Raw genomic sequence first — 25,606 nt, 5'->3', positions numbered from 1 at the left:
GATTTTGGTGCTGTCCCCTCTTTCTTGTCTTCGACTTCCTGCAGCTGTCTAACAGCAATAGCCAAATTCTGCCATATGGGCAGTCGGTGACCATCTGAGTTTCCAAAGGCTGTTCAGGAGAGGGATTTTATTAACCCAGCATGCAGTCCTCTGGAATGCAGAGTCCATGAAGGCAAATGCACTGAGTATTTTAGCAAATGGTAAAATGGGCTCTCATTTAATCCCTACTTCATCTTCAAAGAAGTTTCCTGGACTGCATTTTCTGTATAGTTTCCCCTGCTGCCATCCTAATGCAAGAAGATTTTCTATAGACTCTGCTCCTTGATCCCCAGGGCAGCCACTCAAACTGCAGCGTGCGGTTCCTCAGCTCCAGCAGAATGATTTGAAAAAGCATGCAGCAAACAGAGGTGTTGTCTATTTTTTGTTTGATAACAAAAACAGTTAGGACCCAAAGCCTGGCTTTCCTCTGAATTGTGTTGGTTTTAGTTGGATGTAGCTCTAATGAAGTCTATTCTTCAGATACACATCCGTAAGAGCAAAATCAGCCTTGGATTTTAGCCTTTTATATGATAAACTGCACATCAGTTCTTTCTCAGTTTACGAATCAGGATCTTTCATCTCCCCAAAACATATCTCTAGCTTTGGAGTGATGTTCCACTCATATCAGAAGAACAACTCTACTTACCAGGCCCAGGCTTTGATGTGAGACTCTTCCAGTTATGTTTTCTCTTGCAAACACTTTCACTTTGGGAACTCTCTAAGCAGAGGTTTCTCACAGTAGGGGAAGCTAATGCAGCCTCTGTCGCCATTAAACTGTTCTGCTTCCTGCTATTTAAAGAAGGCCTGATAAAAAAAAAGAAGGAAATATTTAGGTACCTATCATGAACCTCAAAATAAATCAGTGATCTTAAATATTCATGCCAACCCAAGTATGCAGCTGAGAAGCCCATGGATGCCAAAGTTTACACTAATAAAGTAACAATACGTCAGACCACTTGGCTTCACATTCATCAGCAATTCTTGGAGGGCCAATCAGGCAGACGTTCTGTGTGCATGTCAAAACATACCTGTGCAGCATTAGCATCAACACAAAATATAGCAACCACAGGTAAACCATTCATAAACCCAGTGGAAGGGGAACGTGTTTGCCCAGTTATATATTAAGTGATATCAATGGTGGACTGTAATGAGGAGAGGAGAAGATGTGCTTGAGTTACTAGGAGTGGAAGATACACCACTATGCAAAGAAAGATGGTTAGTAACTTCACAGGTGTACCAAATAGGAGAGAAGAATGAAAACGTGACTACACGGTGATACTGTTACTGATCTGCAAAGGGAGAATTCTAGCTTGCGAATTTAGTGTTTTGTAATATTAATAAGAGGGTTAAGAAAAGACACCACCAATTCCATCCATTCTCCAGAATGAGAGAGAGTTGGGGGACCAACTAGCTATATTTAAATATCTATAGTGATATTTAAATATCTCCTCCTCAGCTATCTATATCATTAATTTCTGTAGTCCTTTATTTTCCACCCACAGACTTGCTTCACCAGTTCCACAAATGGGATAAGCGCTGAAAATAGCACTGCTGACATTGTCAGATGTCCAGGAGAATTCTCCATCAAAATCTTTCTTTCATTCTGTTTATGCAAATAGCAAGTTCATTTCCCCACTTTTCTCATGGAACATTTTGGTCCCATCACTTTTATTGTCAACTGCTTTACATGATTGCAATTGTCATTGCACATTCATATTATTCATATCTCTTTTTTTAATTATTGCTTTTGAGAACTAGATATAGAGCAATCTCTGTTTTCTTTCACTATTAGCAGTTAGTCTAATTCTACAGAATATGAATACAGTGCGGAAGGCTCCTGTGCTTGTGACATCCTCCTCACTTGTTTTTAATCCCCGTTGTTAGAACTCCGATGCCGCAAGTATCAGTACCAAATACTTCAGAATATCACACTACCCCTTTCATTACAGACACTGTCCCAATGTAAAGGTGAAAGTGTTTCTTTATGTTTAGCACTGGTCATTTTTCCAACCTCACTTCAAAGAATGAAGGACTTAGTAGCTGTGCACAAATACTGCGCCTGAGTTATAGAGAGGAGAAGTGGTGCCATAGCCATATGTCTTTGTCACATCTCTTTTTGTCCTGCTTGCTAGAAGTGAGAAGCTAGGAGGAGTTATTCCTGTGCTCAGAGGAAACAGGAATGACCTCTATGCCAAATGGCCAGTGAGCCCTCTAAGGTAATTATGCAATTAGGGTAGTACAAAGCATTCCTGAGTGAGTCATGCTCTAGCTTTTCTTGACTCAAATATGAGAGTTAGTGAGTTCCTCAGCCCATTTGTTACTAGCATATCTACCAGCAAAGAATTCATCCCGCACTGCAAATCACAAATATTTCTATTGCAATGAGTGGCTTAAGCTTGGATATGCATGAAATCAGAATCAGAGGAAAGAAAAGGCACACTGTTAACAGGCTTTATTCCTGCAGAATAGGTTTAGATCAGATTTAAACCTGTTTATGCATAGAATAAACATATTTATAATAAATAATCATTCAAAGAGACTGTATATGTACTATCAAATGTTTGCACTTGCTAAACAGGTAAAGGACAAAGTGGATTTCAGCACCACTGAGCAATGCAGCCAGGAGCTCTGCTTAGCTTTTCTTCTAGTCAAGGGAAAGTCTGGCACTAGCAGTTGTTTCTAGGAAGTTCCTGTCCAATCTCTTTATGTTCAGCATGCCTTCCTCCTGCTGCACAGGGTGGCTTTTGAGCAGACGTCACTAAACTGGAGACTCAAATAAGAACAGGAAAAATTTCTGAAGTTTCTGTGTCACCTCGAATTGCTTGCTGACAGCTTCAAGGGTCCCTGCTCTGCTCTCTAGGACTTGCAGACTTGGGGCCAATAGCAAAGTCATTACATTACTGGACGAGCATGGCACCGGATCCTTCTGCAATGTTCATCCCCCTCTTGCTAGCTTTAAGATGCTACAGAGATGTCAGGGTGAGTTAAAGTGCCCTGAAATAATGAATGTATTTCTGAAAGGAATAAAGCTAGAAGAGAAGCCCTTATGCACAAAAATTTGGCTTGTGACAAGAGGAACTGAAAGAGCAGTTCAGGTTTCATCCCAACAGGAGTAGAATTTATCACACTGTAGTAAGGTCTGTATGCCCTGAGGCTGGGAGATCTGGGTTTAATTTCTGTCAGGCTGATTGAGCAGCTCCCCTGCTCAGCTGTATACAAGTGATGTCAAGAATGTCTTCTAAGTGATGCAGGATAAACAACCTTAACTATTTTGGATGTTTATCTCACTCTACCATAAACTTCCCCAGAAGACAAAAATAAAAAGCTGGCCCCTTTTCTACAGTAAATATTGAAATGGCTTGGGCCTCTTGCAGCAACTTGGCCTCAAAACCAACAAAATTAAAATTTAAAATGTACTAAAAGTGGTAAAAAAAAAAAAAAAACCTGCATAACAGTAGTCTAGGAAAATTTGTACTGGCACAGGCTGCGCGAGATGTGTGTTTTGTGGAAAAATGAAGACTTTTTATAATTTTCAGCAGCTTCCTAAAATATGGTTTTAATACTATACTTTGTATAGATGTCAGGAATGATAATTCTTAATGAAACATTTAGTGGGAGGATGCGTATAAATAAGTCAGACAATAGTAGACACACTTTTCCTGTAGGTTTTCTGAAATACCTACAGAATGTCCTCTGGGAGCCTCACTGAGGAATGTAGTATTTATAGCCCGTTCCTCATGTTATGGTTGAAACTAGAGTTGGCTTCTCTGGTTACTTTTTAGTTTGGTGCTCCTGCTGCTCTCCCTGGTACCTCCATATGCAGAGCTGATGGGAAACATCTGGCACTGTCCTTTGATCATTTTGTTTGGCTGAGCATTTAGCCAGCTGCCCCATTCATTTCTAAGTCACTTATCTCTGATTTTTGCAGGGCTGGAGCTGCCTGCAAAAAGCATAAGACCCGAGAGCCCCACGTGCCCTACTCAGACATCTTCAGATTGCATCTGGCACACTGACAGCACTGGCACAGCAAACAGCCAGGAGTCAAGAGCTGCAAAGTAGATCTTTCACACAGGAGATCAAAATAAGTCTGTGTTAAATGCACAGAAAACTGCAAGACAGAGTTATGGAATACTAGTAGAAGTCCTAGTTAGGACAGAATCTGAAAAGCATCTGGTTAGCACTGTACAAATATAGAAACACATCCTGAAATAGTGCTGAGTATCCATAGCAAGTGATCAAGTTAACATCCTGGATTTGGCAAACCACAGCACTAGAAGCCACTCCGTGGTGCTTTGCTCCAGCTGGCAGGCAGTGCATCTGCTGCTGGGGAGGGACTGTGCTCTGTGCAGGCTTCAGATAACACTGTGGGGGGGGGGCTGAAAGAACCAGGAGAAGAGTGGTCAGGGTCATGTCTCAAGGCGATGACTGAAGCCAGGCATCTTCTTTAGGTTGTTGGCCCCTTTGCTGGCCTCCTTCTTTCTCTCCCTGTGGCAACAGTCCTCATTGTGGTCCTCCATGTCCGCCTATGTTTGCCAGAGACTCTGAAGAGAGAGACAAAAAGAGAAAAAAAGGAGTGAAAGGAAGGCAGGAGAAAGGGAAAGGTGGAGAAGAATCTGATTCTCCTCTTGCGTGCACAGAAAAGGAGTGAGAAAAGAAACCTCTACCAAAGGACGCTGTGTTGTGGGACCATTTACAGTTGACCCCCAAGTCCCACCAGAGACATACAGCCAAGGGTTTCCAAATGACATTAAAGGTGGTGATTTTGAAGTCGAAAGCTGAAATGATTTAAGATAGGTTGTTTGAAAAAGAGCCCCCATTACCCTGAAGGACTGCTTTAGCTGAGGTCAGCATAAGTGCTTGAGTTGGCATCCCTTGTAATTAATGCAGGGAAAGACTGATGCTCTGTGAAGGAACCCTCAGCTCTGTAATTCATTTCTTCCTCCCCTGCCTGTATCTGTTAACTTTCCAGACGCCGCCAGAGCCTCTGGTCTCTGAGGAAAGAGAGCGGAACAAACACTGGAGCAGAGAGCCCATTATCAGCTTGTTTGTACGAAAGCGGCTGTTTTCTTATTTAGGATGCTATGTGTAACGTTCGGCTACTGTGAGCCTGTGGGATTTTCAGATGTGTGAAATCATCCAGTGTAGGATGGACATACACTGGAGGTTTAAACAGAAAAAGGCAGAGCAAAGGAGAGACAGAAGTCTCTCCTTGTCATTACTGCATTTCCACCTGAGCTCTAGACAAGCCATTTATAACATCTCTTACTGCAGGAATTGCTCTGAGCATATAATGAGCAAAGTAATGACGATAAATCTTTCTGTGGAGGGTAGAATAGCCCTGCCAGTGCAAAGAGACAGAAGGGAGTGTATATTGAAAAATTACATTGGATGCTGAAGTCCAACTGTGTTGACATCATTTACCAGATGAAAGACGAACAGAGCAAGAGGCAAGCTGGGGAACTGTGTTTCCAACATCTGTGGGCCCAGCCTCAGGACATCAGTCAGCAGGTCATTCTCACAGTTTGCCACCACAGATGGAAGAAGCTGTAAGTCCTTGTATATTACTGCAGCTAATTGGAAAAATACTAGCATTCCAATTGACAGATTTGGAGAAGGAATAACAAATTCCTGCAAGGACTGAATTTGGCTAAGTACTATGTTTCTTACTAAGTGATGCAAATCAGTGAATCTGCAGTTACCCAAACACTGGTTTAGTCTGTGCAAACTGTAGTGGAGGTGATGGAGAGCCTCCTCTCCATCAGATTTTCTTCCTCTGGCTAATAAAAGCTTAGAACAAAATATCATCCAGGCTTATTTTCTATCCCAGTGATGATCATACCTAGTGGTGAAGAGGGAATTTAAGAGTGAGAATGTCAGATCCTTTGTTAACTTTGTATGAGAGCAAGAGCTGGATAGTTGTAGCATTCACTCTTAACTTGAAATGATCCGGATTTTTTATTCTCCTCTAATAAAAGGTTGAAAATAAATCCTACTGTGAAATTTAACTTGGGATAAAAGCTATGTTTATACCCAGTGACTTAGTTAATATGTACTAAGGAAATGTACAGTCAATGGAAGTTTTATCTTTGAATTCACTGCAAAGGGGACCAAGCCAACAGAACTCGTATTTATTGTCAATAATTTTGCTTACAGACAGTGGCTGATCTGATTATGCTACTTCTTCTGTTAGCTCAGGCTGACTTCTTATTTAATAGTATTCTTGCAAAAGAAGACAAGATGAAGTCTATTTAAAGATATTTAAAAAATAATGGTGTCTAGGTCTGTCTTTTTTTTTAATACTTCCATCTGTTACTGAAATATATTGAAAACTTGAGTTCTAAACATTTGCCTGAATATAATGGAGGTAAATGTAAAATCTGTGCAGTAGCTACAGGTGAAACATGAAGCAAGGGAGCTTAGGGCATTCCCTGAAGGTGTTTTGCAGGTTTGGCTGTCCTTGGCCATTTCTAGGCCAGATGGTGCCCAGATCATGCATGTGCAAGGAAGTGAAATGAAAACACCAAGCTTATCCTGATAAACAGAGACAAGGGAAGCCTTTGTACTCAGACAGCAGCAGGATTTCACGTTGAAAATTTTTACTTTTGGAGAGAGAGGGTAGGCAGAAGGAAGGCAGGACAGCTGGCCAAGGACAGGAGAGAGTACTTTTAAATATGTGGCAGTCTTTAGTCTCCTGCTGGAACAATCACACCCACCTTGTGTAAGGCAGCTTTCACTCAGAGGATGTGTTTCTCCACTGTCCCTGATGATCACAGCAATCCTTTACTGCTGCCTTGCTTGCTTGCTTTCTTCCCTCCTCTCTCTCAATTAGCAAAAGCAGTTAAACAATGTGATTTTAATGATAACATTACTGAAAACCTGAGGTTTTTGAAAGTGTTAATTTATACTTACTTACGTGTGTACAGTATTCACAAGTCTATATAAGGAGCATGAAAATTTAGGCTATCCATGCATCATTGGCAATTTACAAAATATACAGCAAGCATTAGAACTATATCGACCACAAGACAAAAACTAACTTGAGTCCTCTTCAGTTGTATTTCCTCAAGCCATCTGTTGCCTCTGACAAAGAGTGGAAATTAAAAATAAACAAACAAATGAAACTACTATGTCTCTTTCTGAAAAGCCTTCTTCAGCATCCAAAAACTTCATGTTCTGTATTTAGGAAGTACACCACAGAATTTTGGGAGGGACATTGACTCTGCAGCTGTTTCTTGTGGTCAAGATGCGTTGCAGCCTTAATTTACTCCAGCTCTTCTAGCTTTTTTTAGTTAGGATTTTTTTTTGTTTTTAAGGTTTAGCTAAGCCAGGACTGAAGTTAACTCTGCCACTCTCAGAAATTCAGTAAGACCATGCAAACCAAACCAGTCTGCCTCAGTCTATACTGAGCACAAGTAAATCTGCAGTTAATTATTGTTACATGCCATGCAGCAATGAGTCACATATGGGGTGTACATTGTCACAGGATATCCTTCAAGGCCTATTTTCTCTTTTCAGATTCAAACAAGGGGTATGATATTCACATGGGTAATGAGAATGCCTATAATTGAAAGTGTTAATGAAATCAAGAATTCTAGAAGATACAGTAAATTTTGCTTTTCAGGGTTTAACTTCTCCTACTTAAATAGAGACTTACTGAAGCAAGAAGGAGGCATATTGGTTTTGATTGAATTCACAGTTATTTCTGTTTGCTCTCAGATATTGCTCTCAGGACATTTAAATTTGTGTTCTCTGGGTACATAAGGCCCAGATATGATGCCTGCATTCTGATATTGAAAATCTGTATTACACGCAAAAAGGAAACATGAAAACATTGAAAAAGTCAAAAAGTTGCCTGACATCATACGATTTATTAGCAAGGCAATAAATCCATAGACTTAGTGAATTACCACATAATAATTACACCATAGGAATTTGGGACATCTTTTTATGAGGTGTCTGCAAGCAAACCCAGCCTTTTTTGCCTCTATCCAGGGACTATCTGCATTAGCACAGCTTTGTGCCCAAGACAGTGGACGGGTGTAGCACTGCACTGCCACAACTGTACGGCTTCTGACCCCTTCTCCAGCTCCTGGCACAGCACTAGGGGCTGGAATTCAGAGTGTTTAGACTAATGCTTCAGGACTGATAAGAAAAATAGGGTATGTTTTTCTGAACAGGCCAGTGTGCTGATTAATAGGTTAGGCTGGCTATTTTCAGAGCTAAATGCTTAAAGTAAATAGGTGAAAAACACCGCTGCATTTTTCTCAAATATTTTGCAGACTGGAGGGGAAACTTTATCTAACTTACTCAAACCATAACATAATATCTCATTCTCTTGTGCAAATCAGATTCCTACCACAGCAAAACACAAGAAAAAAGCAAGTGATATCCACTAAGCAAAGCTTAATGGCAATCCTGTGAAGGTATCAAAAAGTCATCATCTTAATCTGTACATACTCCAGCAGAAGAGTCAAGGGTACAGCAGGAAGCCAGAACTACTACTGATGAATATATTTTAAAAAGATTTATAATTTTTATTAGGTTATATTTTTTTTTCCTAATTTAGCCAACCTGTATGGAGAGCAATGATCTCGCTTTCCTAGGGAATAGGACTTGAAATATCTTTTATGTCTTAAACAATAGATAGGCCAGTCAGCATCTGACTATCCATTAGAATCTCTCTTCTGATTAAATCTCATCTGCTGGATCAGGAGTATGGTGATGTTTGCAGGCTGAATTGAGACATATTCAAACACTGTAAATAAGGTTCATAACCTTTATTCGTGAGCTGTCAATTCAGCCTTTGGTTTCTGATTCATTTCAAGGCATTAATCCAGGGCTGCAGCTATGCTAAAACAGACACTGACTACTACATAAGTGGGTGGAAAATCATCATTCAGCAGTTAGTTGGGTATATCTGCTGAAAGTATGTCTGTAATTCTGTGAAGGCAATGGTATTACTAAGAACAGATTGGTTTCTGGGACTGCCTCAAACGCAGCCAGCTGTAGTTAAAGCCTCAAAGGCTGACAAAGTGCATTCCTAATTATATCAGTGGAGTGGACAGCCAGATTAAGTTACCTCCTTTGAGAGTATTGGTGATGAGTTTCTATCGGTGTGATAGATCTTATATTTTATCAAAATGAAAGGGGACCTTGGGCTGTGGAACTATTTTAATAGAAATAAGACAAACACTAAGATGACATATGGACATCTATGGAACTACCATCAGGTCTTCAGAGAGCCACATCCCACAGCTTTTCTTGATATAGCAGTACCAGTAACATTTGATAGGCCTTCTCTGAAGATTTTGAACACATTTATTATTGGATTAATCTGTGAAATTAATGAACACAGCTTGCATCAGGTACCAGAAACAGCCAGAATAATAAGAGATAGTGGAAAGAGTTTTGATATCTTTACAGAAAACTGATATTTATAGCTTTGGCCATCTTCACAGAGTCTTACAACACTCTCTGACGTCAATATACTTAAGCAACCAGTATAGCTGAAGATGATAAGCTCAGTATCTACTTTTTTGTGCTTTTCTGTGATCTATATTTAGTTAAAATCTTAACTTATACCATTTTTCCATCACTGTTGGCAGTCTAAACAATGAGTAATGCCCTATAATGTGGTTATAGCACAGCAAATTTAGCATCCTCTGAATAAAATTTGAAAGCAAAGACTACACCTTAAGAATAAAAAATCAGCAGCACGTGGTTACATATGCTGAGAGGAGTGACATATTCTTACAGAAGGGGAGGAAGCTTCTTGATCTTCAATATCAATTTTACATGTGAGGAAAAGAATTTGCTCACTTTGCAAAACTACTGCTGTACATTTTATGTTTGGGAAAAATCCTGTTTGCTTAAGCAAATATTTCTTCCACCATAGGCTTTTCCAATATTTAAGCATTTAAACTGGCTACCTAAAGCCAGAGAAATGATACAGTGCTCTGTATGTGCCAATTGGAAAATCCTGTTTAGAATTACGTGGTGTGCTCAGCCAATCAGATAAGCCATGACTGTAGAGAGGACATGTTTGATTTAACTGTTGAAGTGTGGAGGTTACAGAGAGTTGAATCTGTGGCTTATTAATAATGTAGTTGACATCTCACAACATTTGAGGCTAGATCCAAAACTCCTCTTGGCTGCAGTAGGCTTTGGGATTGTCTCTACAGATATAAATGTTAGTACTCTTCAGTCAACTCTATTTCCTTGATACACTTTGCAGTCCTTGTTGGTCGTTGATGCTATTCACTCTATTCTCCCATTTAAAAACTCTCAATTTCATCACAGGGATGAATTAGTTATTGAAATTCTCAGTGATTACATACCTATTGAATCAATTTTTTCCATATATAGGACATTTTGATACAAAACAATAAACTTCAGCCAAAACCTACTGAACTACACAGGAAAGATAACAGAGTGGGGCAAATCTGTAATGGTCATTCATGATGGAAAAAGTTAGCAAATTCAACGGGATTTTTCTCTTTTAGATTCATAATAGACACTTTTATGGATTGCTCTCAGAGCAACATACTTACAAATGGAAATACTGTCACAAGTTAACATTGGACCCCAAAATCCAAACAAAACAATGAAGCAACGCAGACTTTCCTTCCTATTCTGATTGCGTCACTGGAACCGCTGCCTAATGCAGGGATTTTGTTTGAAAAAAACTTCCTTCTGTGTTTTTTTACAGTGCTGTGTGCCTGCATTCCTGTTCATTTGTATGCTTGATTAGCTGAAATCAAATACAATGATGTGGATCTCCAAGCAGCTATAAAAACTCAAACTAGGCAAAGCTAACAGCAGCAAATATTCTGCATTGCCATCTTCATGGGAATTGTTCTTCAGAAAGCAAAAGAGCTGATGCAAAATCATGTATGTGTTTTTCCATCATGTTATTTCGTCATTATGTAACTGTTCAGAAGTTTGCTCTTTAGCAGGCTTCAAATAGCCATGCGGACAGGTAACACAGGATGTATTGTTTGTGTCTCTGCCTTATACACAGCTATCCTCTGGCCAGAAGCTGGAAAGAAGTAGCTAGAATTTAAAAAATACTGTAAGTATCAAGCTGTGAGATTTTTCCTCTACCTGTGATATTCTCTCTGCTTTTTCTATCCCTATTGATTTCTGTTGTGTTGCTCTTCTGTGGTTTTGCAGTAAGTCCTGTAGATTTTTAGAACTAGGAAGTTATTTTTGTTTTTGTAGTTGATGTTTTATCTCCTAGGTGTGCTTCATTGAATCGATTCTGACTGTAGTCATCTACTTAAATGGACAGAAATATGATTTTTATGGGGCTAAGCTGAGAAGATCGGTGGAGATTTATATCCTTCCATCCATAGTTTTGGAATGTGTATTTTGTGTAAAGATAAATTAACACAACAAATCAGCAACTTTACCAAGGAATCCTTTAATCATTAAAAGAATCTAAAAAAACTGAAGAGAAAACTTAAAAATGAAGGATATAGTGACTACTAGTTAATGAAATAGCAAATACATGAGTCAGACTAAAAACATCTAAAATCTACTTTTTTGCCAACCATGCATTCATTTTAATGCTTCGGCTGTGAGAATAAGTTTTATTTTTGCATTTGTCTTATAAAAAAAAAATGATTATTAAAGCTCTGAAATAGAGCCATGTTTGACATTATAGGAAGAGATCTTGGTGAGTACGATCTTCCATTACCAAGCAGTGAAGTGATGGATAAAGAAACATGTTGAAAATGGATGGAAGATCGTGCAAATTTCATTAGCTGAAGATCATTTTAAATGAAAATATGTTGATTTGATGTGGTTCTTTATTTAAATTACTGATTTGATCATACAATTGTTGGAAGCAAAGCTGTTGAAAAGTTTTATAATTGGGTTATATGGAAAAGAAATTGACTATTGAAACCAGAGAGGTTACTCAGAAGACTAAGCATGTAACCAAAACACACTGATGTCACGAGGCATTTCAACAAAGAAAGCATAAGAGTATACACCTTCAACATACTAGATTTGATTGGACATTTTTTTTTTGAAACAGTTAAGTCTGTACACTTCTTTTATGTAATTCTTTAAATGCCTGAGATCAAGTGATTTCTTACACTGTATTTGAGTTCTGACTATTATCCTATACAGTATTTAGATAGGAAAGTCCTGCTTCACTGGAAATTATGATGAGAAAGCAGCTTCTTGGTTAGCTGTGACCTCGTGCTACAATGTTTGTCTAACAAAAATGAAATCGGTTTATTTTGCATCAAGAAATCAATCAGATAATATATTGGGAAGAAATTGCTGGCTTACACACTTGTACTTTCTATACTGTAGAAAGCTTTCCAGCTCACTTTAATTATGAACACTTTGAACATCTTTTGATGGATTAGCTCTTCTTAACCCTAATAGCAAGATAAATAATGAGCAATTTTGTGACTCCTTTTAGTTGCTGTTGTTTAGTTTTGATTGGACATAAACTTTATCATGAGCTTATTCTTATTATCCTCCTGTTTCCTATAGTGTTTGCTGAATCTGTTTCATATATTCTTTATTCATATTCTTTAGCACATTAGGCTGAATTGTCCTTTTGTTATGGATGGGCACATGGGGGAATCAGTCATGTTGTCCATGAAGGACAGACCCAAGTGACGTGTAAGCTTGACTGTGGGATATGACCTGAGGAGTGACCTGGGGTCCTTCTGATCCATCTCGCAGCCCAGATCACTGCATCAAAGTGTTACAGTGAGACCAGAAAACTTTCCCCGGCTGTCCTAAGAACTGTAGCTCTGCCTATGGCAGACATAGAGACAGAAAGTGTAGCAAAAAACAAGCTGCCCACAGACTTGTATACCACCTGGAGCTGTGACAACTACATTTATGTTAGTGTTTTCTAGAGGAAACTTTAGAGGAATAAGCAAAGCATGGATAGAAAATGGCTCAGTTTCTACTTGTTCCTTATTTGATAAAATATATATTGCCAAATTCCCTCCAATGCAACAGATGCTATCTGGTGTCCAGATACCTCCAAACTACTTCATCTATTAGGACTCAGAAACACAAGCAAGTTATGGTGATTTAATAAACTAACACTTAACGATGTGAGATTTTGTAACTGGCCAGGGACCTGCTCTTAACACAGAGCAAATAAAAAATATCTTAACTAACCTTTTATCTCTCTCATGGCAGAATAATTTTGAATAATGTCACATTTGCCATGGTCTAAACTTACACCTGATAGATAACGTGGCTCAGATGACGCACGGGAGCTTTTCTAGTAGTAACAATATCATTATTTCTCAAAGTTCTTACAATGAGATGCATCTGAAAATCTTTCTTCTGGACCAAAAGAACTCCATAACTACTCCTAAGAAAATCATTTTAGGGGGTGATACATGAGTATGGAAAAGGGGGGTCACTAATGCTTTCTTTATGTCTCCACCACAACCTTTTAAGATAGGAAAAAAATTTTAATCCGCATATCCCAGAAGTTTTAGGCCACAGTAGTCACTGCTAAGTAATAACACAGCATCAGGCATCCTTGCTCAAATGGTTATGTTATGCCATCTTCAAAACACATTTGATTTATATTAGCTTTTCACTGGCATAATTGTTTCTCAGCACAGAATCCACAGTACAAACTACTTGGAGAAAGAAAGCTGTTTGAGAACATGTGCTAAGTTCATTTACGATTTCTCTCCAAGGCAGCGAGAAGATTAATACAGCCATGAAATCAAAGGCCCTACAGCCTCTGCCAGCTCCTTTTCCAGTTGCCTGAATGCTAAAACGATCACTGACATTTGCTCAGGAATCTCACTATTTAGCCCACACGTGTGCACAGCTCCAGCACAAGTGATGTCTGCAAGCCTGTGCAGAAGAAATACCCCAAACCTGCCTGGCAGCTGGCCAACTGGCTGTGATCAGTCTCCAGGGCTCAGTCTTGATCCTGGACGGCCGTGTCTTGGTAGTCAGCAGTGCTGGCAGCGCAGAAGCAGAGCACGTCACTCTGGCTGCTGGTGGAAGAGTGGCTCCAGCTCCAGCAAATGCTGCTCCCAGTTGGGCAGCACTCAGTTTCAAAAACATCCACATAAAAGCTGGCCACTATACAAATCACAGGTCTGAGGAAGTTCTGCAGATAGCTGTCATTGTGCTGGAAAGGAAAAAGTAGAATGCCAGAAGCTTGAGAAAAGAGAAAGAAAAGGAAAAGAGAAAGCAGAGGAGAGGGGAGAGGGGATAGGAGAAGGGAGGGGAGGGGAGGAGAGGGAACAGCAGCTAGGATTTCAGTTTCTTCTCACTGCCTTCTGGCAGTTGGCCTGAGTGGTTGCAGGAGTCTCACTCCAGTTTATGAGCTGGGACACAGCTGTCTCCTTTTCTCCCCTCACAGTATCCCTACCTCCACACCCCAAAAAACCGCAAGGCATTGCGATAATCTCTGCTGCAAACACCAGCACTCTCAGAGGTGATGGTACACTCACTACGTACATGCTCCATGCACCTGGGGAGCTCACTAGATGACACAGTCAGCATTTTCCTCCCTTCAGCAGCAGCTCTGTGCTCCTGATGGTCCTTGTCCGAGCTGCTGATGAAGCCAGATCTGTGTTACAATCAAGCATCCATTTTCCCAATGCCTGCTTTCACTCCATGCTCATGAAAAGAGGACATGGAGAATGGTTGGTACATTGCCCTGCTCTCTTAGTGCATGTATGGGTTGTTATATAAAAAGGGGAAAACTAGGAAGGGGAAAATAAGATAAAGAGATTAAAATGCAAACCAAACAGCTTATTAACACAGTGAAGCTAACAGAATGCCATCTGCTTTATGTCTGGTCCCCTTTTGGAGGTTGATTCTGCAGGGTACGTAGTGCTCAGGCTATTCCCCATGGCACATGCTTAAAGTTAAGTGCTTTCCAGGATCATGGCCAGAGTGCCAAGCACCCCAGGAATCAGCCCTTACTTAGTTTTTCTGCTTTCTTAAAAATCCCTTTTCAGCTCTGAGGCTTAGCTTCTGACTGCCATTTTCCTTCCATCCTATTCCTCACTTTTTTGCTTTTTTAAACTTAGTAGTCACCTCCAGGCAGGGTTAGGCCTCAAGTTTCCCACTGAAGAAACTCCAGGGTAGGCCCCACTGAGGACAATATATTATCCTGAACAGAGGTCTTACCTGGAGTTATTCAAAACTCCTTTCACTCAGTCTGTGAAAAATGACAACTTCAGCTGCAGAGGAGAAAAGAGACTAAGTAATAAATCCTCAGGCATTGTCAGCATATATTCCAAAGGGGCAATTGGCTGTTAAATCAAATCAAAGAAAACCCTTAGAGAAGTAGGCCCTGTGACGTGCCTAACAGAGTACCCCGTATGAAATACTTCAGTTCCATAACTCCAACCCAGCTGTCACCACGGCAAGCACTTCGTGCACTCAGCCTCCATTTCTTTCCAGTAACACTGAATCGTTGTGAAGAATAGCTCTGAGTTACTATTACTAAGCAAATTTTCAAATCCTAGAGCCAGATGTGTAACTTGTCTGAAAACTATAGGGATGATGAGGCAAGCCGAGACGCTTCTTACTGCCATGGCAAGCCTGCTCAAGGCTTTTGTTTTAGGATTAGGGTTCCTCAATTTCCCTATGAGCAGATCATTTTGTAGTGCTTTAGAAATCAGTACTTAGTGCTTTAAAAACATCATTCTCCACAGTATGGTCTCTCCCATGCTTCGTACCTATCTGTGCACCCATAGATTTATATATGCATGTGTTAGTCACCTCTGCTCACTCTCCACGTCCCCCACAACAAAATGTTACCAGCATTACAAACTTCTGGCCATCTTCAAACAGCTACTAGATTTTCTTCACAGCCTGCCAGAAATAAAAGTAGAAATAAAGGAAATATTCACCTCTTCCCCCAGTTATAAAATTGGCCTAGGGCTTGGGAAAGACAAAGCACAGTCTACAATCATTGATTAAATTAAGGGCTTGGATATCCCCACATACATCCATAGCCTATAGGGCTAGAAATAATTCTCACTGGACCAGAGCACTAGCTGTATGCCTAGCAGGACCTGAGATAACAGCTTTAAAATTGCCATGTAATTGAATATGGAAAAGACACTAGCTTTTTGTTTTTATGTTGCTCTTATATCCCTAAATTTCTGAGTTTATGTAGTGAGAAAGAATTCCATCTCTGAAATGCTGCTGTCTTAGGGGCACAAAATGACATTTTATGCCTGACATGGCCAGGGAACACAATGCGTTGTCCTTGTGGCAAACAGCATTTTTCAGTGTAGCTGCTACACAGCACAGCATTCAGGAGGTTTATTCTTCAGACCTCCAGTGCATGATAACAACAACAACAACAATATTTTCACTGCACACAGAAACAAACACCATGAGCAGAGGTGGTGTAAACAGTAGAAATTTTATGACTGATATGAACAAGTCTCTATGTACCTTGGAACTTCAGCCCTACCAGATCATGGCCCCATTTTTTAGACATCCTGAGAGCGAGTTATAGCTCTGCCTGCCTGTACCTCCTTACTCGTACAGATGGACACCTATCAGGATATAGCTGGTCAGACCCATTTATTTGTTGAGGTACCATGGGATTTCCTCACAACTCTCTCACATCCAAAATGGATGCAAGGTGAGCAGGGGAAAAGGTGCATCTTTGTCAGACAATGCTTGTATGAGTCTTTTTTTATGATTTTGTCAGATCTCACTGGCTTCCCTTCAAAATACGTGTTTTTTCCCATCTGACATAACCCACCACTAGGTAAGTTAATAATGCATGCCATGTAAGACACAGGTTGCCATTTTATTCATATGAATCTGTTGAAGAACCTGGACCTTGTGAAACTCTTATCTCTCATAGCATTGTGGCAGCTGGCAAAGGTGGCTGGGACTGCAGTCCCTACAGTGCTGCCAGGAAAGCCTTTCTGAAACACCACCTCATATCAAATCTACTGCTCAGATCCAACACTTTCTATAAGACTGTCATGGTTTTGTGATTTTCGGTTATTGGTATTCCACATCATAACATCATGTAGTGGATATACCTGGTTCTCAGAAGAGAAGGGCTACTACAGTCCCCACAGTACTTTGCTCCTCTGTTACCATTTCCAGCCGGAGGGAAAAGATAAAAGCTCGCAGTATAAAAACTTGCAGATCACAAGACCTCGTCCCTTTTTCCGCCCGTCTCTTGTCTTGGCAGCACCTCGCTCTCCAGCCGTCTTATCGTCGGTAGTAGAGTAAGGCCTACCTTGATTTTGGGACATTCTCTCTCTCTGTATTGGATTTATCAGCTTAAATTGTAATTATATTGTATTATAGTGTGTTGTTTTGCATTCCGATATCTTATTTAGTAAATTAGTTTGTTTCTCCTCAGATTGTTGCTGCTGTTCTTTGCTCTCAGGGCCATCTCCTTACCCTTTTCCCCTTTTCCCTTTTCCCGGGGCGTGGACCCGTGGATCCCCCGTCCCCTTCGTCACGGAACCGGGCCGAACGCCCGTAAACCGTTGACAAAGATGCAGTCAGCACTATTCTTCCGTCTTGCAAGAAAGCCCAGTGGGTGCAACCACTGGCATTTGGGTGGGTAAGAGTGATTACATAGACCATGGGCTTTCCAGCTGCCTTAAGCGAGTGTGGCAGGTGACTGCAGGCCTCTAAGAGTGCTGTGCTGTGTACTGCAATTTTAGTATGAGAGATAATGGCCTTAAGTTGCATATGGGGAGGTTCAGGTTGGATATTAGGAAAAATGTCTTCTCAGAAAGATTGGTGAGGCACTGAAACAAGCTGCCCAGGGAGTTGGAGTCACCATCCCTGGAGGTGTTCAGGAAAAGGGGAGATGTGGGGCTGAGGGACACGGGTTAGTGGGCATTGTGATGGTGGGTTGATGGTTGGACTAGATGATCTTAGTGGTCTTTTCCAACCTTAGTGATTCTACAATTCTATGAATCTATGATGGAAATTGTGGCTCTGTACAATTAGTCTAGACACTGCTATTGAAACCAGGCCATGCTGGGTGTTCCGAGTCCTGGCCCTCATGGATCAGTTAGGTTTCCAGATTGAAATCAAGTAAGGGAGATCTGTGTCTCCTGTCACTCTTAATGTCACTGAATTGTGACAATGGTAAACAATAGTAGTAGTATGTTGAATTTTGAGATTTCCTTTTTTTTGTGGATTTTTTAAAAAAATTTCATAATAATATTTTTAATCTCTCCTATTTTATTCATTATGTTGAAATGTCTGTGATGGTTCACAGTGAAGAGGTTAACAATGATTCCTTCATTACACTCGCTAATTAAATTTTGTTTTCTTCTGCTCTCTTTTTCGATGTATTGTACTAGATTGGCCTCTCAAATTCTGCCTGACTGCCAAGCCTAGTTTGCTTTTTTGTCAAACAATTAATAAACCTTAGAGTAACTCAATATTTATGTTATACAAGGTAATTAGATATGGCTTTGCCTTATGTATGTTTCTGTTTGAAGAAATGAACTTTGGAGAATGAACATTTGCTATTGATTGAGCTTTTTGAGAGCCATAATTATGTATATAAAGTAAAACTTTTTTTTTTTCTTTTTCTATTTGTGTCCAACAGAATTTTCAGTCTGTTTAGTTAAGGATTTTTTCAAAGTCCTTCTACTGGAACACATATCATGATTTTCAGTCTCCTTCAAGTAAAATGAAATAAAAGTGCTGATTAAATTAGCATTACCTAATGGGTGAAACTAGTAGGACATTTTGTTTAAATTAAATCCTCACCTCTACGAAGATGTGAACTAGATAGACTGTTAGATGCTCACAAGAAACTCATCTAAGTTCTTAAAATAATGGTAACTGGCCAAATAGTAATTTGGCAGTTACAGTTACTTTTAAAGTCACATTAGTAAAGAACATCTGTTAACATAAAAATACCCCAGATATATTACAGTGGTTTAACTGTAGTTAGTTTAGCAGTGCTTGGTTAACATCTAAAGGTTGAGGGGGGAACAAATGTCTTATATTTGGCAGTTGTAAGCTGTAACTTTTATCCATTGCTTGGCTTTGTTTGGCTTTAGACAAAGTTCCTCTGTTTCTCTTCAAACTGCAGTAATCCTTCAGCCCTTGATGTCATGAATTCTAGTTTTCCATACCCTTTATAATACTCTTTGAACCCTTAGCCCATGTCATATGTTATGAATATTCTTGTTTTGGACAGGAGATGCTGGCAGTCATTTTAGACTGCAGGAACCCTACCTCTAATATTTCCCTGTGTGCCACAGCCATGGAGCAACAGCAGAAGTGACAGAAAGACCAGTTTGGAAAGATTGTTTGGGATGAGGAAAAGTGAAGGAGGGAGGAATTAATGAAAGACATGACTTTTAAGGGTCAGAACACTGCCCTTGAGGGGCCATTCAAACTGTACCTAGAAAAGCCTCTTCATGGTTAACTCTGGTTCAAGGTGGGAACATAGTCAGGCTGTGTCTGCAGAAGGAGCAAAAGGCAAAGACTGGTCCTGATGAGTAATGGTAGCTTTGCAGGCTGTCGGCTTAGATCCTTCTTTCCCAGCAACAATGTATTGCAATTCAGGTATACTAACAAGTAATGATTTTCTTTATCTGCTTGCCATGTGACTGATAGGGCTTCTTACTCATTTCCCCCTCGCTCAGTAACTCAGTGACTCTTACACCAGACTGTCGTCCTTTTACTCTTTCCCTTCTTGTCCTTCTTGGTCTGTTTTTGTGCAGAAATGGCACAAAGGTGCACTAGGGGAGAGTCAGACTAGGCACTGGGAAACAGGTCTTTACTGTGATGCTCATCAAGCCCTGGGACAGTCTTCCTCAAAAGGTGGTTGATGCCCCACCACCCATGATGTTTTGGTTAGCTCTGAAACAGTCATGCAGTTGGACACAGTCCAACTGTTCTTCAAATGTCACTTCCAACAGAACTCTTCATCTTTGAAAGAAACAATGGCTAAAGGACAGTAAGTGGCTTCTCTTGGGAACTGTAATGTAAATCATTGGGTTTAGGATAAATAACATCTTCTCTATTATTCAGTAATGAAAGAAGAAAGAAAGGCTTTTGTCGTAGGTCCTAACAGGAGCATATGGTGGAACATCACCAGGTGACTGAAAATTAAGGTGCAAAATCAGAGACCCACTTGAAAAAAATCCCATGTTTGTAAATTCATCACAAAAAATTACTCCCCAATCACATGGTTCCACATACTGTTTCCAGTGTACATATGGCCCTGGCTTGTGGCCCTCGCAGTGGGCGCTGGAAAACAAGCTCAGGATCTTCCTGTTAATTTACTTGTGGAGGAGGTTTTTTCCACTGGGCAAGTTCATCTGTCAAGGTGACCTTCACAGCCAATGCTGAGCTTTAGTGTAGATAAAGAGTGCCATGTCAGCTATTTTCTGAAAATCAGCTCAGTGGCCAGCAGCACAGGCACACTGCAAAACAAAATTCTTCCTACAGGCACTGGGAGGATTTTTCTGTTCCACAGCTTTCATATATCGGCACTGCGCATTTTACAGTCTTGTGTCATGCTCTGTAAACCCTCTTCTCTTGCATGGCTGATTTTACATCTAAATGGTCTTGAGGTTAAATAGTTTCTTTTGAAAAATCCCTACTCTGAACATTAATGTCCTCCTAGTCAGAACTAAGATCACAATTAAATCTTAATTGATCATGGTTACATGTAGGAGATTTTACAGATCCCCTGACAAAGTCCAGACAGAAGCAGATCTTCAGAAATCTCCTCCAAGAAGTTTTAATCTTTCATGGCATCTGAGAAGCTGAGGTCAAGTCTGGACTGCCTGGCCATGAATGACTATCTTCTTCCTATCTGAACTGTTGCTTTAAAATACATCACTTATTAAGTCTTAGGACATTGCCATTCTTCTACCATGAAAAACAAGCTAGATTTGGAGCATGTGTATTTAATGCGTCCCAGTGTTAATGTAAAATCCAGCCTGGAGAAGAGCCTCTGATTTTTGCTCACTAGCAGCTGGAATAAATCAATATATAGAGACCCTGGAAATAGAAGTCATGTTTCAGAGGAAACCACTACATGATTAGGATCATGCCATTTTAATTTCTGTGGAATAATTAATCCAACAATATTTCTTCCAGTTCCTCTCTTGTAGTTTTATTTTCATGCTTGCCATATGACATCAGTTAGACAAGTCCTCAAAGCAATTCCCCAGCAGCAGCGACCTGTTAAAGCAGAAGGCTACATTTAGAAGCAGGATCAAAATAAGAAAGGCATTTTTTTTTTCTCAGGGAGAAAGAAGTTTGGGTTGGGTTGATCAGAATAACCTACAGAGCATTTTTTGAGCCAAGAAAAAAGGAGCCAAAATCAGAAAAAGCTGAAACATATCATTGCAACATCTTCTAAATGAGCTGTTTTGTTTCTAATTTATGTAGATTTAATTTTGGACAGAAAAGTAAAACAAAGTCAAAATATCTGAGATCAAACTGTTTATTGTTCTTCTGAATTTCTACGTGAAAAGAAAATGGATTTGTTTCACATGAACTTTAGATGAAGATTTTTTTCAATTACTTGTTTGGCCAAAGCCCTGACACTTTTAATAGCAAATTGTTTTGGACTGGTTTTTACATCCAGATGCAGGAATGAGGTTAGGCATTTGTCTCATTGTAAGGATAACCTATATATTTCTGCAGTCATAAAAGGGAGTCAACAGGAGGTCTATTTTATTTCTTAGCATTTAATTTTTGAATAAAGAATAGGATGAAGCCACATGCTGTCAGTTGTATGACATTCAGTATATCTGCTGAAATATTTCATCCTTTTGTCCCTATGTAAACCATATATGGAATTAGTGCAGAGCTAATTCTTTACTGATCATGAAACAGAGTCAAATAAAAACATGTAGATGTTGGGACATGGTTTAGTGGGCAATATTAGTGGCAGGTGGACAGTTGGACTAGATGATCTTAGAGGTCTTTTCCAACCTTAATGAGTCTGTGAATTAAGATACCAGTGCAGGCAGATCTTTTTGATGCAGATCCCTGCCAGCTTCAGTAGAACACCTGTGTATATGAGTTCACCGCTGTTTATTTTTCATAGTACAGCTGTGATTAGGACTCACCCTTGTGCTGGTCAGAGAAAAAAAAAGATTTTAAAGCATATTTAAATTGTTAATGGCAAGACTTTTAACTTAAAGATTTATTTAAATTGTAGTTCAGTAAAACACTGTATTTTGTAGGTATGTTAAATGCAAGGACACAGCAAAGAGATGCTCACTGTTCCCTTGCTTTCCAGTATACATAATGCCCAGTGAGCAGTTAACCACTTCCAGATTTTAACAACTCTTTGTGAGTCCCTCACTGTCCTCTCCTATTATGGACAGCAAGGCAGACACCTCATCGATAGCTGAGCTGAATTGCTCTTTAGAGGTGGCTTCTTTTCCACTGGCTGCCACTGGGAGTCTGTGGCACATAGGGTCCTAACCCCCACATCCCACTTCAACATCTAGGATTAGATGAGAGGACATGGTGCTTACTGTGACACAGGGAGGATTTTAATTGCTGACAGCAGCCCAAGAGAGGATAAGCTTACTGTGAATTGCTGCAAGTGAGCTGGTCTTGCTTCTTCCCCTCCCTCCTGGCCTGCGTTTTTCTGCTCCACACAGACGGTGAGCTGCTAGGGATTTAGACTGCCTTCACATTTACCAAATGCAACCAAATCTCACGTTAATTTCTAGGAAACCACAGGGCACTGTTACCAAGGCTTTCCTAAATCTCATCAGAGAGCAATTTTGGGAAAAGGCAATCGTCTATTTATGTTAATATATTTTTAAACTCTAGATATTTAAACTATATTTATCTGTTTATACAATGCTTAGAATTAAGTATAAAATGACTTTAATTTACTCATACAGGAACAGCTTAAAGAGAGTAACTGAAGGAGCAGTGGATCTAAAAAAAGAGAGAGAAGACATCCTTGAAGGAAGGAGAGGCAGTCTTGTGAATATTCAGCCTCTGACTGAATGCCTGTGGGAGGTGACACTGTAGATGTATTTAGCTGGGAGGATTGGACTAGCATCACAATGTCATTTCATGCAAAGCAACATTAGCTGCAACGAAGATTCTGGTCACCAGCAACATTAGCTGAACTTGTGGCATGAACAGCCCCATAGTCCACTGCCAAACTCCTGGTCCACTCAGGTCCTTCCCTGCAGTTTATCCTATAAAGCATCACCTGACAGTCCCTAAGCAGACCTACAGGCAGTAGTAAATGACCTGAAACTTACAAAATTTTCAAGGATTTAGGTAATCCTAAAGGTTGACCGGAAGAAACAGAAAGGCATGATTCAGTCCAGTGTAAAACACAAAACAAATTCAACTTCAAGATGAGCTGTAAACCCAAACCACTTCTGGTTTTGCTGTTTTCTATCCCTATAGGAAAGCTCTGTCTGATTCAGGAAGTCCTTTCCCTTCTCTTTTCTTTTCTTCTGTCTTTTTTTCCCTTTCTCTTCTTGCACTAATTCAATAACAGGTTTTATTTTCCCTTTATTCTGCCAAAGGTCTTTAGCTATACATTTAGAGGAAGTGATGAATAACAGAAAGCTTATAACCATAAAGTCAGTTTTCCTTTCAAGAGATCAGTTTAAGTATTTCAATGGACAAGTACAAGTTTGGTGGAGGGAGTTTAAATGGACCATCTCAAATGCTTTCCATGTATGAAAGTAATTTCTTGGGCCTCTTTTTACTGCAGTAACCACCAGTGGTAAAAAACAGTCTGCACATGGGCCCTCCCAACCTGCAACCGCTGTCATCCCTAAATTTCAAGAACTTACCTAACATGGCATTTAAAAAAAAAACCACAGTTGTGGTCCAGTCTTTATGCAAAACCTGATGCTTACTTTTGACAGCTTTCATCTGCACTTCCCACTGTAAAAAAAAAAAAAAAAAAAAGCAATAAAGGCTTCCCCATAAATGTTTGATTTCTTAATAGCTGTACTCTGGCTAGCTTCTCTTTCTTAGCTGGCACTGTGCACTGGAGAGAGCTCCTCATTAATTTACATCTGGTCATTTACAATTTTTGAGTTATGTTAATGGTAGTGTCTTATATCCCTTTAGCAGAAAACACATAAATTGGCTCTGTCTTTTTCTGAGCCACCCCACAGGGACTCTCGTGAATTACAGCGCAGCTAGCACTGATTACTTTTTTATTTCTCCTCTTAGGAAATGGATAAAAGGCTTAAGTTCTGACACAAACAGGAAAACACACTAAGAGGATTTATCCTGAAGGCATCTACTCTTTAAATAGTGATGGAGCAGTGTCAGTCCATTTCCCACAAGGGCCAGAAGCTCCACCGCTCTTTGTTCTCACAGCTCTTGTATGACTAGAGGCAGAATATCCTATCACAGGCTGTCAGATAGCTCCCAGAATAAGCAACTTTGTGATCATAGGCTGAGAAAGAACTTACTGCCGCTAGGAGCATGAAGAAGTTGAGTTTCAGAAGGACTCTGCTGTGCTCCCTTAAGGATAGCACCAAGGATTTGTTCTGCTGCGAGGTAAGATTTGCAGAATTTACTAAATCAATAACTTAGCCTCGCAGACCCTGCTCCCTCCCTCTTGTTTTCTTAAATAAGGAGTGACAGGAGAGGGAGTAAGCTGACAGAATTATCACTAGTGGAATTTTCCAGCTTTTCCAGGCAGGAAAAAGGGGACAAAAAAAAGATCCACTGTAGAAAAACAACTAGACAAAGTGCAAGAGAAAGAGACTGCAAGATAGGCATATGGATGTTGTTGTTTTTTTTAATTCAAGTTGAAATACCATGAAAATACATGTCAAAAACCAACTAATACAGACTCGTTTAAGGTTTTATTGATGAAGTGTGTTTCTGGAGTATTATACTTTGCTATAGTATAACTTTTTCCTCACAGTTTATGCTGTTTTAAAATGTATGTCAATGGAATAATGTTCCAGAGGGAGAAAAGCCTTTACTTCAAATTGAATTAATCATGTTTCCCCCCTTTTTTGCTTTCATTTGACTTGGCATCCAAAAATTTGCTTTTTTAGCCTTTTTGTTTTGGATGTCATGCAGATGTCTGTGATATTGCTGTGTATTTCAATACAGTGTTGTGGCTGTAATTTAACTTGCACACTAGTAGAGGGTTATAGAAAGCTAGCTTTAAGGGAAGAAGAAACTTGTGGCATATCATTCCATGGCAGGAAAATGAGGTCTGACAGTTTAAGTGATACATTCATACAGATTACATGACTAAATGAGCTAAAGTGTTTCTACAATCAAGGTGTGCTCAAATTCGTCTTGATTCTGTACATCTAGTAGTCAGGGATTTCTGGCTTTTTCTAATGGATGCTTTCCATTTGGAGGTGCTTCTGTCTGGTACAGTGCAACAAGGTCTGGTGGTGAGTAGCAGTTAAAACTGTTCATCTAGTCATGAAAACTGGAAAAAATCAAGGGAGCTGAAAACCAGGACATGTCCACATTGTTTTAATCAAACTGGAAGCTTATTTATGTACCCTAAATAAATGAAAATACAGACAATAGGCCATCAGTCCAGCACTCAGGGACAGGATTTCTCATTGCACATGTAGGAATTCCAGGGGGTTTC

The 25,606-nt window shown here is 39.9% G+C and overlaps 1 protein-coding gene across 2 annotated transcripts in view; it reads left to right on the top strand.

Annotated features, from left to right (window-relative positions):
* Window positions 1-25,606, top strand: part of ARHGAP28 (Rho GTPase activating protein 28) — a 76,504-nt gene that overhangs the window by 1,836 nt on the left and 49,062 nt on the right. Inside the window, exon 1 of one of the 2 annotated variants that reach the window (XM_021386621.1) lies at window positions 24,274-24,540. The exons of the other annotated variant lie outside the window; for it this stretch is intronic. The gene's annotated coding sequence lies outside the window, so the exon portion shown is untranslated. Of the gene's footprint in view, window positions 1-24,273; window positions 24,541-25,606 lie in introns of those variants that run through there. 2 annotated transcript variants of the gene reach the window in all.

Source organism: Numida meleagris, chromosome 2, assembly GCF_002078875.1.
Source record: "Numida meleagris isolate 19003 breed g44 Domestic line chromosome 2, NumMel1.0, whole genome shotgun sequence".
Lineage (NCBI taxonomy): Eukaryota > Metazoa > Chordata > Aves > Galliformes > Numididae > Numida > Numida meleagris.
This window is presented reverse-complemented; position numbering and strand designations above follow the sequence as displayed.